Here is a 12,917-nt window from a genome sequence, read left to right as displayed (position 1 = left end):
GCGCGTCAGGCCGGGACACGCTGTTGTGCTAACGATAACTGTTTATCTACTGAATCATAAAAGACACCGGGTCGAGGCGGAAGGTTCTCTGGTGAGTTACGACTCCAGTGTCTGAGAATGGTCGTCACTGGCGCAAGAGAGCAAGTGGGGCCAGACGCCCTGCGTCAAATCCATTCCTGCTGGAGCCGCAGTGACTTGGATCCAGCCCACAGCTGTGTGGTCTGCCCTGCAACCATGCTCTGACAGGCCTTCCTGGCACAGGGGCTGTGTGGTTAGTGGGCAGGATAACGTCACTGCCATGCGAGGCTCTGTGAACCCCATCCTGAGTGTCTGGTGGGAGCTCAATACCTCACGGGCTGGGAGAGCTCACAGGATCGGGTCCCGTGCTAGAGAGGCTCCGGAGCCACTAGGAGGTCCCCAGACTGACTGCCTCGTGCCTTGGGCGAGCCTGGCTAGAACGAGACTCAAAAAGCACAAATGTGAGAGCGAACCAGCCGCTGAAATCTGAGCCTCGCTGGGAGCGTTCGGGACAAAACCACCGGCGGGGGGTGGGGTGGGGGGAGGTGTTTACAACCGACCCGAAGGAACTGAGACCAGGGGAGGCGAGCGGGGCATCGTGAGACCTGACTTTTATTCCCAGCTCCCAGCCCTGCCACTAACTCACTGTGTGATCCTGGGCAAGTCACTTCACGTCTCTTTTCCCCTCCCGTGGTCTGTCTGCCTTGTCTTATCTAGACCGCCTTTGGGGCCGGGGCCGTCTCGCTCCGCTCTCATGCGGCGCTTGGCACAAGGGGGCGCTGCTCTTGGTTGGGGCCGATACGTGCAATGGTTGGTCAGACTCATTATCTAGGAATTAGGGCGGTCGAGCGATTAAGACAATGAATCGCGATTAACTGCAGTGTTAATCGCACTGTTAAGCAATAATTGAATACTTTTTAAAAAGATACTTGGGGGGGGTTCTATATTTTCAAATATACTGATTTCAATTACAACACAGAACACAAAGTGCACAGCGCTCGCTTTAGAGTATTCATTTTGATTACAAATGTTTGCACTGTAGGAAAAACAAACAGAAGAAATATCATTTCAATTCACCTCAGACACGTATTGCAGGGCAATCTTTATCATGAAAGGTGAACTTACAAATGAACGATTATGATGTTTACATAACTCCCTTGTTTGCAAGGGAGGGGGGATTTGACCTCAGGGACTCTGCAGGTGGCCGGCGAGGAGAGGCTGGGGCAGGGAGGCTGAGCTGCCAGGCCCCTGTTCTCTATGGCAGCAGTTATCAGGCTTTTTGTGCTGGTGACCCCATTTGGACTTTAAAAAAAGTGACCTCCCCCCATCTTCAGCCCCGGGGGGCTTAGGGCTTCAGCTCCACTCAGGGCAGGGGGATCAGGGCATGGGGCTCCAGGCAGGGCCGGCTCCAGGCACCAGCCTGGCAAGCAGGTACTTGGGGCGGCCCCTCCGGAGGGGGGTGGCACATCCAGCTATTCGGCGGCAATTCGGCGGACGATCCCTCACTCCTGCTCGGAGCGAAGGACCTCCCGCCAAACTGCCGCCGCAGATCGCGATCACGGCTTTTTTTTTTTTTTTTAGCTGCTTGGGGCGGCCAAAACCCTGGAGCCAGAGCTGGCTCCAGGCTTCATCCCCCCTCAGGGTGTGGGACTCTGGGCTCCAGCCCTGCTCGGGGCTCTAGCCCCGCCCCTCCTCAGCTGCCCACAGAGCTGTGGGCTGCAGCTTTAGCCCCATACCCCCCCCCGCCCATGTCTCCCTCCCCGCCCAGAGGTATGCGATTAATTGACCAAAAAAAGTTAACTCCTGCAATTAATTGAAAACAAAATTAACTGTGCTTAACTGACAGCCCTAGAAGGACTATATCACAGGTAGAAAATGAAGGACTAGAAGAACCACTGGAAGGGAGATGTATTTACAGAAAGCAATATAACCCCCGCAACGCCGGCTCGTTCGTCCCAAGAGCACTGTTACTAGTTAAACCGAGAGCAAGAAGCCATCATAGAAAGGAAGATTTATGAACAATTAGCCAAGGAGAATCTAGGTTGAATATCAGCAGGCACTTCCTAACGGTGAGCTGTAATGGGCCGTGGAACAGAGTCCCAAGGACAAGGGAAAGACACTCCATTGCGGGAGACATTTAAAACTAGAGCAGTCGGAGTACGAGCAGCACAGGTAACAATGCTGCCCTGGCCCGTGGAGATGGACGAGAGCAGGGGTGTCAAACGCACTGAGGGGAGATGGTGGAATTCTAGGGTAATTATGGTGCCTGGGACTGGAGCATCATTGCAGGTGTATATATTCCCCCCGGAACACCCACTGGTGTCTGATGTGGTTTGCACAGACATTGAGGGGATAGTACAGCCTGTTTGTAGCGACTGAACATTTATTTACTGTTAGCACAGGTGTTACTGCTGCAGTTGTCATCAGGGAGAAAAGTCTGTTCCCTTTGTGGCCACTGTTGTTCCTACCCTTTGTTTCTCTCCTTCTCCCTGCTCTCTCAGTCTCCTCTGTCCTGTCCTCTGCATTTCCCTCCCCCCTCCCTCCCCCCCCCCCCGCAGCAGCTCCCACCCTACCCACTAGAATGATCAGTGATTGAGTTCATGTTGACACTGATTCTCCAAGACTTTAAAGCCAGAAGGGACCATCGTGGTCATCTTCTAGGCTGACCACAGAACCTCACCCACCTACTGCTGCAATAGACTCATACCCTCTGGCTGAGTTACTGAAGTCCTCCAAGTTATGGAGAATCCTCCAAGACTCCAAGTTATGGAGAATCCACCATTTACCCTAGTTTAAACCAGCAAGTGACCTTGGCCCCATGCTGCAAGGGAAGGTGAACCCCCCCCCAGGGTCTCTGCCAATCTGATCTAGGGGAAAAACTCTAGGTGGAGTTTGCCTGAAGCTAGAGAAAGGTGCACAGCCGTAGGCAGAGTTTGACTTCTGTATTTTCGGGGGTGTGCTCCAGTCAGGCCAATGGGGCCGCATGTGTGTGCAGGGGGCAAATTCCAGGCCTGCCCACTGGGGCACCATTTCAGATTTTTTTGGGGTGGGGGGCAACTTTAACCATGATTCCAGGGACTACACGAGCAACTGAAAACTCTAGGGTTTTTTTTGTTGTTGTTGCAGATAATAACTTAGAAATTATCTGACAGGAGCACTGTGTCTAATTCCTATATCAAGAAAGAAAATTAAATATTAGACCCACTCAGCTCTAATACTAACATGTTCTGTCATCTTGTGGTAAGTCACTTAAGGGATACTGGTTATATTCTTACTCAGATACACTTACTGATGTCAGAAGTGACCATCATGACCAGCTAGTCTGACCTCCTGCACCTTGCAGGCCACAAAACCTCACCCACCCACTCCTGTCATAGATCCACAACCTCTGGCTGAGTTACTGAAGTCCTCAAATCATGGTTTAAAGACTCCAAGTTACACTATTTACACATCATTTACACTATTTTAAAATGGCAAGTGCCCCCTGCCCCATGCTGCAGAAGAAGACCTAACACCACCAGGGTCTCTGCCAATCTGACCTGGGGGAAAATTCCTTCCCGACCCCAAATATGGCAATCGGTTAGACCCTGAGCATGTGGGCAAGACCCACAAGGAAGATAACTGGGAGCCAATTGGGGATTTTTGCCGTTGGGGATTTTTGCTGCTAGCAGTCGTAGATTGGCTATATGCCATCATAGGCAGTCCCATCATACCATCCGCCTCAATACATTTATCAAGCTTAGACTTGAAGCTAGTTAGGTTTTTTGCCCCCACTGCTCCCCTTGGAAGGCTGTTCCAGAACTTCATTCCTCTAAGGGTTAGAAACCTTCGTCTAATTTCAAGCCTAAACTTGTTGATGGCCAGTTTATATCCATTTTGTTCTGGGATCCACATTGGCGCTTAACTTAAATAACTCCTCTCCCACCCTGGTATTTATAGAAAGAAATCCTATCTCCCCTCAGCCTTCTTTTGGTTAGGCTAGACAAGCGAAGCTCTTCGAGTCTCCTCTCATAAGGTAGGTTTTCCATTCCTTAGATCATGCTAGTAGCCTTTCTCTGCACCTGTTCCAGTTTGAATTCATCTTTCTTAAACATGGAGACCAGAACTGCACACAGGATTCCAGATGATGTCTCATCAGTGCCTTGTATAATGGTACTAACACTTCCCTGTCTCTACTGGAAATACCTCACCTGCTTTTTCACAGCCACATCACATTGCTGGCTCATAGACCTGGGTATATTGGTTGATTATAGGATGACTTTCTCCTCCTCTGTCACTTCCAACTGATTAGTCCCCAGTTTATAGCAAAAATTCTTGTTGTTAGTCCCTAAATGCATGACCTTGCACTTTGCACTATTAAATTTCATCCCATTTCTATTACTCCAGTTTACAAGGTCCTCCAGATCTTCTTGTATGATATTCTGGTCCTCCTGCATATTGACAATACCTCCCAGCTTTGCATCATCTGCAAATTTTATTAGCACATGCCCACTTTTTGTGCCAAGATCATTAATAAAAATGCTAAAGAAGATTGGTCCCAAGACTGCTCCCTGAGGAACTCCACTAGTAACTTCCCTCTAGCCCAGGGATGGGCAAACTACGGCCCACGGGCTGGATCTGGCCCGTCAGGGTGCTGGATCCGGCCCGCAGGACAGCCACCCATGTGGCGCTGCGAGCCCCACGTCCGTACAAGGCTCTGCATGCTGCCCTCGTCTGCAGGCACCGCCTCCTGCAGCTCCCATTGGCCGGGAATGGGGAACCGTGGCCAATGGGAGCTTCAGGGGAAGGACCTGCAGGCGAGGGCAGCATGTGGAGCCCTCTGTGCCCCCCACCCCGAGGGGCCACAGGGATGTGGTGCAGGCCGCTTCTGGGAGCGGCACAGCGCGGGGCCAGGGAAGGCAGGGAGCCGGCCTTAGCCCCATTGCATGCTGCTGCCACACTGGAGCCAGCACCCCGAATCCCTCCTGCACCCCAACCCCTTGCCCTGAGCCCCTTTCTGCACCCCATACTCCTCCTGCACCCCAACCCCCCGCCCTCAGCCCTTCTGCACCCCGCACCTCTCCTGCACCCCAACCCCCTGCCCTGAGCCCCCTCGTACACACTGCACTTCCTCCCCACTCCATCCCCCTGCCCCATCCCTACATTCATGGCCCTGCATGCAATTTCCTCACCCAGATGTGGTCTTTGGGCCAAAAAGTTTGCCCACCCCGCTCTAGCCTGACAGTTCACCTTTTGGTATGACCCGTTGTAGTCTCCCCTTTAACCAGTTCTTTATCCACCTTTCAGTTCTCATATTAACGCCCATCTTCTCCAGTGTAACTAATCATTTCCCATGTGGAACTGTATCAAATACCTTCCTGACACCCAGGTAGATTAGATCTACTGCATTTCTTTTGTCTTAAAAATCAGTTATCTTCCCAAAGAAAGATAATAGTAACTTTGTTACTACCTCTTGAATCCGCAATTATTTTCTATCATTTAGGCTACTTTCACCAAGCTTGGAACAGATCATTTAACTTTAGGAAACATCCTAACAGCCCTTTCTTATCTTAATCACCCGTTAATTCCTGTGTTTATAAATTCTGACTCCCTGCCTCAGGGTAGCAAGCTGGGAGCAGTCTCCTGTCTCCTCTGCAGAACCCCTTATATTGCACACTATGGCTGCCTGCCGGAGGCTTGCAGGTTGGGGGGGCAATGCCCCCCTGCAAAATCCAGCCCCGTCCCCAGCCGTTTTCTCAATCTACACTAAGGGGTCGAACCGGTGCTGCTGTAAAATGGCTGCAACTGTGGAAAATCCTCACTACTGCTAAGGCCTAAGAGCCCTCCCTGCCGTTTTAGCACAGGCAAGGGACAGCAAGGGAAGAAGGATTATTAGGAGGAAGCCGTGAGCTGCATATAGGGCAGCAAGTACTTTGCACATACCTGCCAGATAGAACCCATCCGCTAAAGCCCACAGAGACCCTATCTGCCCAAGAGGGGTTTTAAGCAATGCCCTGGGAGGGAAGGCAGACATTCTAGTCCTAGCTCTGAAGGTACTTACCTAGCCCTCATCAGCATCTGAGTGCCTCACACTCTTTAATGTCTTAGGCCTGGTCTACACTGGGGGGGATCAATCTAAGATACGCAACTTCAGCTACGAAAATAGCGTAGCTGAAGTCGACGTATCTTAGATCGACTTAGAATTACTTACTTCACGTCCTCGCGGCGCGGGATCGACGGCCGCCGCTCCCCCATCGACTTTGCTTCCGCCTCTTGCCGAGCTGGAGTTCAGCAGTCGACGGCAGAGCGATCGGGGATCGATTTATCGCGTCTACACTACACACGATAAATCGATCCCCGGTAGATCGATCGCTACCCATCGATCCGGCGGGTAGTGTAGACGTACCCTTAGCCTCACAACACCCCTGTGAGGCAGGGCAGGGCTGGGCTGTTATCCCTATTGTACAGATGGGAATGGGGACTGAGTGACTTGCCCAGGGTTACACAGGGAGTCTGGGGCAGAGCTGGGAATTGAACCTGGGTCTCCTGAGTTTCCGGCTAGTGCCTTAAATCCTAACTCCTAGCCTGCAGGAAGGGTGCCCAGCAAGAGCTCAGTGTCACCCCGGACTCTACCCTGCCCCTTCTTGGCTGTGGGGTGGGGAGTGCACTGGATTTCCCCATTCAGGCCTCCTCTTTGGAACCCACTGGAGACTTCCCCCACTCCAGGCTGCTGGGGGACGGTCTCCATTGCCCTTCCTGCCCCCCACCATGCTGCTGGGAGGGGAGCCCCGCTGGCAGCTGGGAAGAGGAACTGCATTGTCCATCCCCATCCTCCTGATATAGAAAGGAACTTCATTCCCCTCCCCCACTCTTCCAGCTCTTCGGGGGTGGGCAGGGGACTGCCCAACCCTCCCTCTGCACCAATAAGCTTCATTATGCTATCTGCAGGGAGGCCCTCCTCTTGAAGCTGCTCCTGGTGGGGGATTCTATGCTGCGGGGGTCTCCAATGCTGGGGGGAGGAAGGGGGAACAGACGAGGGGCTGGAGGGGTGCTTTCCCCACCCTGGGAGCCTGCACCCTGTGGAGAGGGGCGATGGGTGGTCCGGGAAGGGGCGACAGGCTAGCCCTGCGTGTGGACGATATGGGGCTGGGTCAGTTGGCTGTGCAGACGTGTTGCAATAAGCTGAGCTATTGCAAGGCAGACGGACCTGGTGCCCCCAATTCCTCTTTCAGTTCCAGCCTGTCTAGTGGCCATGTGTTGGCTTTCACGTCCCCTCCCCGACAGCCCGGGGCTGTGACTCACCGGGGCCAAGAAGGAAACAAAAACGAGAAGGAATCCAATGAGAGGAAGAGTTTGTGGCTGCGGCCCAAGTGACTGTTCTGCTCCCGGGCTGAGAGCGTGCTGGGCATTTCGAGAACTGGCCACTGCAGTCACTAGATGGGGGGAGGGATGGCTGGGACTCGCGGGGGGTCAGGCTGCCCCTGTAGCTCCTGAGCCTGGGTACTGCAGCAGCCGAGATTCTGAACAGGGAAAGTGTTTAAATCCCTAGTGGACCTTCTCTGAGCATGAGGCGAAGGGTGGTTTTGTGGCCGGAGCCCGGGGATCTGGCTTCTCTTCCCAACTCCGCCAGTGCTGCACTCCTGTGGGTCCTTATGCAAATCACTCCACCTCTCGGAGTCTCGTTCTGCCCCCCAGAACACGGCTACTGCGGCTTACTTCTCCCAGGGGGGTAGTGAGGCTACACACGCTACGATTTGCCACACGCTTTGCCATCCTCCGGGGGAAGGCACTGCCTGTAAGTCAAAGCGTTATCGTCACCGGGAAGCTCCTTCTTGGGGGGCAGAGATGGAGACGAGCAGTGGGCCAGCAACAAAGGGCGTCTGGCAGCGCTGCACAGGGGGAGTTGGCCCAGGCCTGGGGTTGAGTAGCCGCTATTCGGTCTTTGCTCTCTCTCTCGCGCGCCTGCGCACGCACAATCCATTCTATTCCCCCTACTGGAGGCTGCTCGACGCCCCTGGAATACGAATTCTGTATTGGAAGGGTACCTCTGCACTGCATTAAAAGCCCTGGGGCACGGCCGTTGCTGGCCCGGATCAGCGGACTCGGGCTTGGGAGGCTCTGGCTGGGGGGCTAAAAATAGCAGCGTAGATGCTCAGGCCGGAGGGCAGGCTCTGAAACCCTGCCAGGCGGGTGGGTCTCGGAGCCTGGGCTCCTGCCCCAGCCCAAAACGTTTGCACTGCAATTTTGAGTCCTGCGAGATCGAGTCTATTGACCCAGGCTCAGACTCAGAGCCGCGGGTTTTTTACTGCAGTGCAGACATACACGAAGAGGCTCCTGGGAGGCCCAGGTGACTATCTGGCCCTCAGATTCCAGGAAGGGAAGGGGTGATTTCCCTGTATCTGACGGGCTCATTCCCTATCACCCCTGTCAGAGAGGATGTATCCCTCCACCAGCTACTACAGAATACAGCAGCGTGTCTCCTCAGCAACCCAGGCCACCATGAGCGCATCATCCCCGTCCTCTGCTCCCGACGCTGGCTTCCTGGAGAGTCAGGTTCAAAGGTTAGGTCCTTCTCTTCATGGTGCTCCACGGCCTGGGTCCCCTAAGATGATCTAAAACTCTAAGATGAAGACCATGGTCAACAACTGCCCCCTCTTTGCACAGTGGAGCACTCTGCAATAAGGGTGACGCTCCCACGGGGGTGGGGGGGAGGCTGATCCAAGCAGTGGAATGAACTCCAGGAATTAAGGGCCATCACAAACCTCCCCATCTTCTGCTCCTGGGGCGAGAGACAGTTCTCCAACCTGCCTTCTCTAATGTAAACGTAGAGGAACATGGACATAAAAGCCCAAACCTGCCCTCCACTGATCGCACAATTCTCCCCCTGGGGGAGGGATACAGAGAGAATGAACCACACGTGACAAATGTCATTTACATCACAAGAACGGCCATCCTGGGTCAGACCAATGGTCCATCTAGCCCAGCATCCTGTCTTCCAACAGTGGCCAATGCCAAGTTCTTCAGAAGGAATGAACAGAACAGGGCAATTATCGAGTGAGCCATCCCGTCATCCAGTCCTAGCATCTAGCAGTCAGAAGTTTAGGGACACCCAGAGCATGGGAGTGCATCCCTGACCATCTTGGCTAATAGCCATGGATGGACCTATCTTGCTGGGACTCTAAGTCTTTTCTGAACCCAGTTATCTCTTTGGCCTTCACAACATACCCCTGGCAATGAGGTCCACAGGTTGACTGTGCGCTGTCACATGATACATGACTGGAGGTGCTCAGATACTGTGGTGATGAGGGAAGGATAAATACCTTAGGATAGAGAGAGACTAGAAATACAAAGCCTATTGTTTGCCCCTGGAAGGAATGCACCAATCCTCAGGAGCTTCCGAAATGACACTGCATTCTACTGTCATATACTTGGTCCAGCAGCAGTTTGCCCTATTACACAGAGCAGCGGAAGAAGTAGCAAGAAATGTGGGGCTCTATTCCCGACTCTGCCACTGACCACGGGCAAATCACATCACCTCTCTGTGCTGCTTTATCCTTTGTCTGTTTAGATTGCTAGCTCTCCAGGGCAGGGACCGGCCCCTCCTATGTGTATATACAGTGTCTAGCACGATGGGGCCCAACCTTGGAGGGACTGAAACATTTCAGAAACAGAATCCAGGCCATGCTAGCCAGTGCCTTTGGGAGAAGCTTGTCTGCCTAGTGCTTGGTAAGGTGATGAGAAAGCTCAGCTGGTTGGAAAATTCCAAACCAGTTAAAGTTTTTTTTGAGAAACAGAAGAGATGTGTGTGTGTGTGGGGGGGGAATGTTTCCCATTTTTGCAGCAGTTCTTGGAGATCCCAGTCCTGCTAGCATCCACCCAGCCTGCTCAGACACAGGGCAGCCCCTTGCCGGTGTGCTCCTTCCCCCATGCGTCTCAAGAGGGCTGGAGGGCATCCTGGTTCCCACTTGCTTTGCTCAGGCCAAACCCCAATATCAAGGTGCTGGGAATGGCGACAGTGTCACTGAAGCAGCAATTGGATTACAGGAAGCCTCCTTGTCGCCATGTTAAAAAAGCTGTGTCAAAAGAACAATGGAAAGAAAGGACTTTGTGGCTGAGTTTATATCATCCAGGCGCCACTGTAGCAGAATAAAGCACAAGTAATTAGCTTATATTTCCAGAGCACCTTACAGCCTGCAAGATACCAGAGCTCTTTACCTCAGCCACCACCACTATGCAGCCACCTCTTGAGTGGAACATGGCAGCTGGTCAACACAGAGCAACACTAACCAGTTTACGACCAAAAACTAATACATAGGATGTCATGTGGCCTGGCGGATTGGGCACGGGACTGGGAGTCAAGTGTGCTGGGTTCTACACCTTGCTCTACAACTGACTCACTGTGTGACCTCAGGCAAGTCACGTCATTGCTATGTGCCTCAGTTTCCCCATCTGTTACACAGGGAGAATGATACTTCCCTTGTAAAAACACTTTCAGATCTACAGATGTACACACTGAGGAGCTTTTAAAAATTGCACCCAAAGTGACTTAGGAGCCCAAGTCCCATGGAATTTCAATAATGGAGCTATGTATATTAGGTGTGACCGTCCAGCTCCCAGCAAACTGACTTTCAGTGGGACTTAGAGTACATCTACACAGCAAAACCAAAAAACCCCGCAAAACCTGCTGCAGCATGTCTCAGAACCCAGGGTCAAGTGAATCAGGCTTTCACTGCAGGACTAAAAATAGCAAGTTATGTCTACACTATTTTTAGCCTCACAGCGTGAACCCCATGAGCCCCGGTCCATTGACCTGGGCTCTGAACTCACTGCTGTGGGAGGTTTTGTTTTGCTGTACAGAAATACCCTGTGTCTCCTGAGTCATTTCAGGTGCTTTTGAAAATGTTACCCTGTATCCCTCGTATTACCACCTACCTATATAGCACACAAGCCACTTCACCTACCTGTGGGGTGGAATATCAAACGTAAAAAGAGATAAAGAGATTGATAACTTACCAGTATTTTGCAAAAATTACCCACAAAGATTATTTTCCAGGAACAAAATATAAAAGCCACTCCTGTACCATCTTCAGGCTGGTATTGGTAGCCTAATTTCTATGCATTTCTTTTCTAATCACTTGCTTTGTAGTGCAGAGCTTATGAATCCAAGTTTGCCACAGAAAAGCCCGTCATTCAGCCCCTGAAAACACGGCCAGCGTCTGAGAGTTTGGCTAAGTGATTTTTTTCTGTTGTGGCAAGACTTCCTTTTATCATTCAAGCAGCGTAACGAAACCTCACAGGAAAGGGAACAGAAAACGCTTGCCCATTCAGCATAGAACACAGAGCCTGCTGCTATAAAAGTTGCATCAACATTCCTGTAATGCAGCGCGAATATCAGCGGTTTTGTAATAAGGAGAATGAAATTTTGCTCTTCTCTTGCAGCATCCGTGCATGGAACTCTAAGCACTTAAATATTCTAAGCACTTGAATACTCATTTCTTATGCATGTCAGTTATAGCTTTGAGATCAGGCCCAACAGACCCATTTCAAAGGTGGGGACAAGGAGGCAGGTAACCCCGATATTTTCATAAACGGCGTCTAATTTTGGGTGCCCAATTTGAGGTGCCCAGGGCCTAATTTTCAGGGGTTCCATAGCTCCAGCTGAAGTCAATAACAGCTGCCAGCAGCTAAGTAGTTCTGAAAAATCAGGTCCCAGGTGTACAAAATTGGGCACCCGAAGTTAGAGGCCACTTTAGAAAATACAGGACTTCACATGAGGAGACGGCAAGGGAGCAGGGAGTAGGACCCGATCTCCTGACCTATTTCTCTCTGCAGCTGGTTTTGCCCCTGGGGGTCAGGTTAGCAAGGTGAACTTTCAAAGGCTTCTACAGTGCAGAGGGATTGGTCCCTTGCTGACCCAGCTAGGAGCAGGCCTGGAGAAGACAGACGGTATAAAATGCATACACAGCTCTTTGTGCAATGCCAGCGATAACCCATCCCACAGTGCCATTAGTGGAATTAAAATCTGTGTCAGCATCAAGTGTAACTAGTGCTACAGAACACCTCTGTAGCAAGGTTTGTCCCATGCTTCACAAACGCTGGGTCAGATCCTCAGCTGGTGTGAAGGGGTACAGCATCACTGACTTCACGGACCAGATTCTCACCAGGTGTAAAATGGCCTAGCTCCACTAACTTCAATGCCAGCATCTCAGCAGGTCCATCCATGCTGTTTTTAAACGTGAGCTCTTTAAGGCCCTGATCCTGCAGAGAGCCCCCTCGAGTGGGCCCTAGTGAAGACCTGTTGAAGTCATGGGTGCAAGGGTCCACCCATACGGTTGCCCTTGCAGGATCAGGTACTAATTCTGGTTTTAACACACAGACACACACATACACATACACACACATACACACACACACCCCTGCGTGTATCCACCAGCAGCCAAGAACTCTTGAACAAATGACAGTAACAAGCCAATGTGTGTGTGATCGAAAAAAAACACCAGTCCAGCACAGAAGCACATGTCAGCTTCCAGAGTTATTTGAAAAAGGAATATAATAGTAAAACGTATGGAAAATACTTTGCATGGGCCCCTTCAGAACCTTCCCTTAAAAAGAAAAAAACCACATAGCATAGTTGTGATGGGGACTAAAGACTGGCTAATATTTCACTAAAGGGAAGATTCTTCCCCCATGATATAACCTTGCATATCGCCGAATCCAAATACGTAACCCCCCAGCTGTTCAAAACTCCCTTCTTAATCAACCACCAGCCTGTCTCCCTGGTGTACTGACTCCTGATTATACAAACGCCCCATGATCCAGTCACCACTGGTGTAACTCATGGGAACCAGTCCCTTCGTCTGGATTCTGACCTATACTGTTGGACACAAAAGATTCACAGTGCTGCTATCGCTTGAAATGGA

General features: G+C 51.5%; 1 protein-coding gene across 10 annotated transcripts in view; it reads right to left on the bottom strand.

The window, feature by feature from the left end:
* The window catches only part of P2RY6 (pyrimidinergic receptor P2Y6), an 87,726-nt gene that overhangs the window by 11,352 nt on the left and 63,457 nt on the right, over nucleotides 1-12,917 (bottom strand). Inside the window, exon 1 of one of the 10 annotated variants that reach the window (XM_005310701.4) lies at nucleotides 11,011-11,237. The exons of the other annotated variants lie outside the window; for them this stretch is intronic. The gene's annotated coding sequence lies outside the window, so the exon portion shown is untranslated. Of the gene's footprint in view, nucleotides 1-11,010; nucleotides 11,238-12,917 lie in introns of those variants that run through there. 10 annotated transcript variants of the gene reach the window in all.

Source organism: Chrysemys picta, chromosome 1 (assembly GCF_011386835.1).
Source record: "Chrysemys picta bellii isolate R12L10 chromosome 1, ASM1138683v2, whole genome shotgun sequence".
NCBI lineage: Eukaryota > Metazoa > Chordata > Testudines > Emydidae > Chrysemys > Chrysemys picta.
This window is presented reverse-complemented; position numbering and strand designations above follow the sequence as displayed.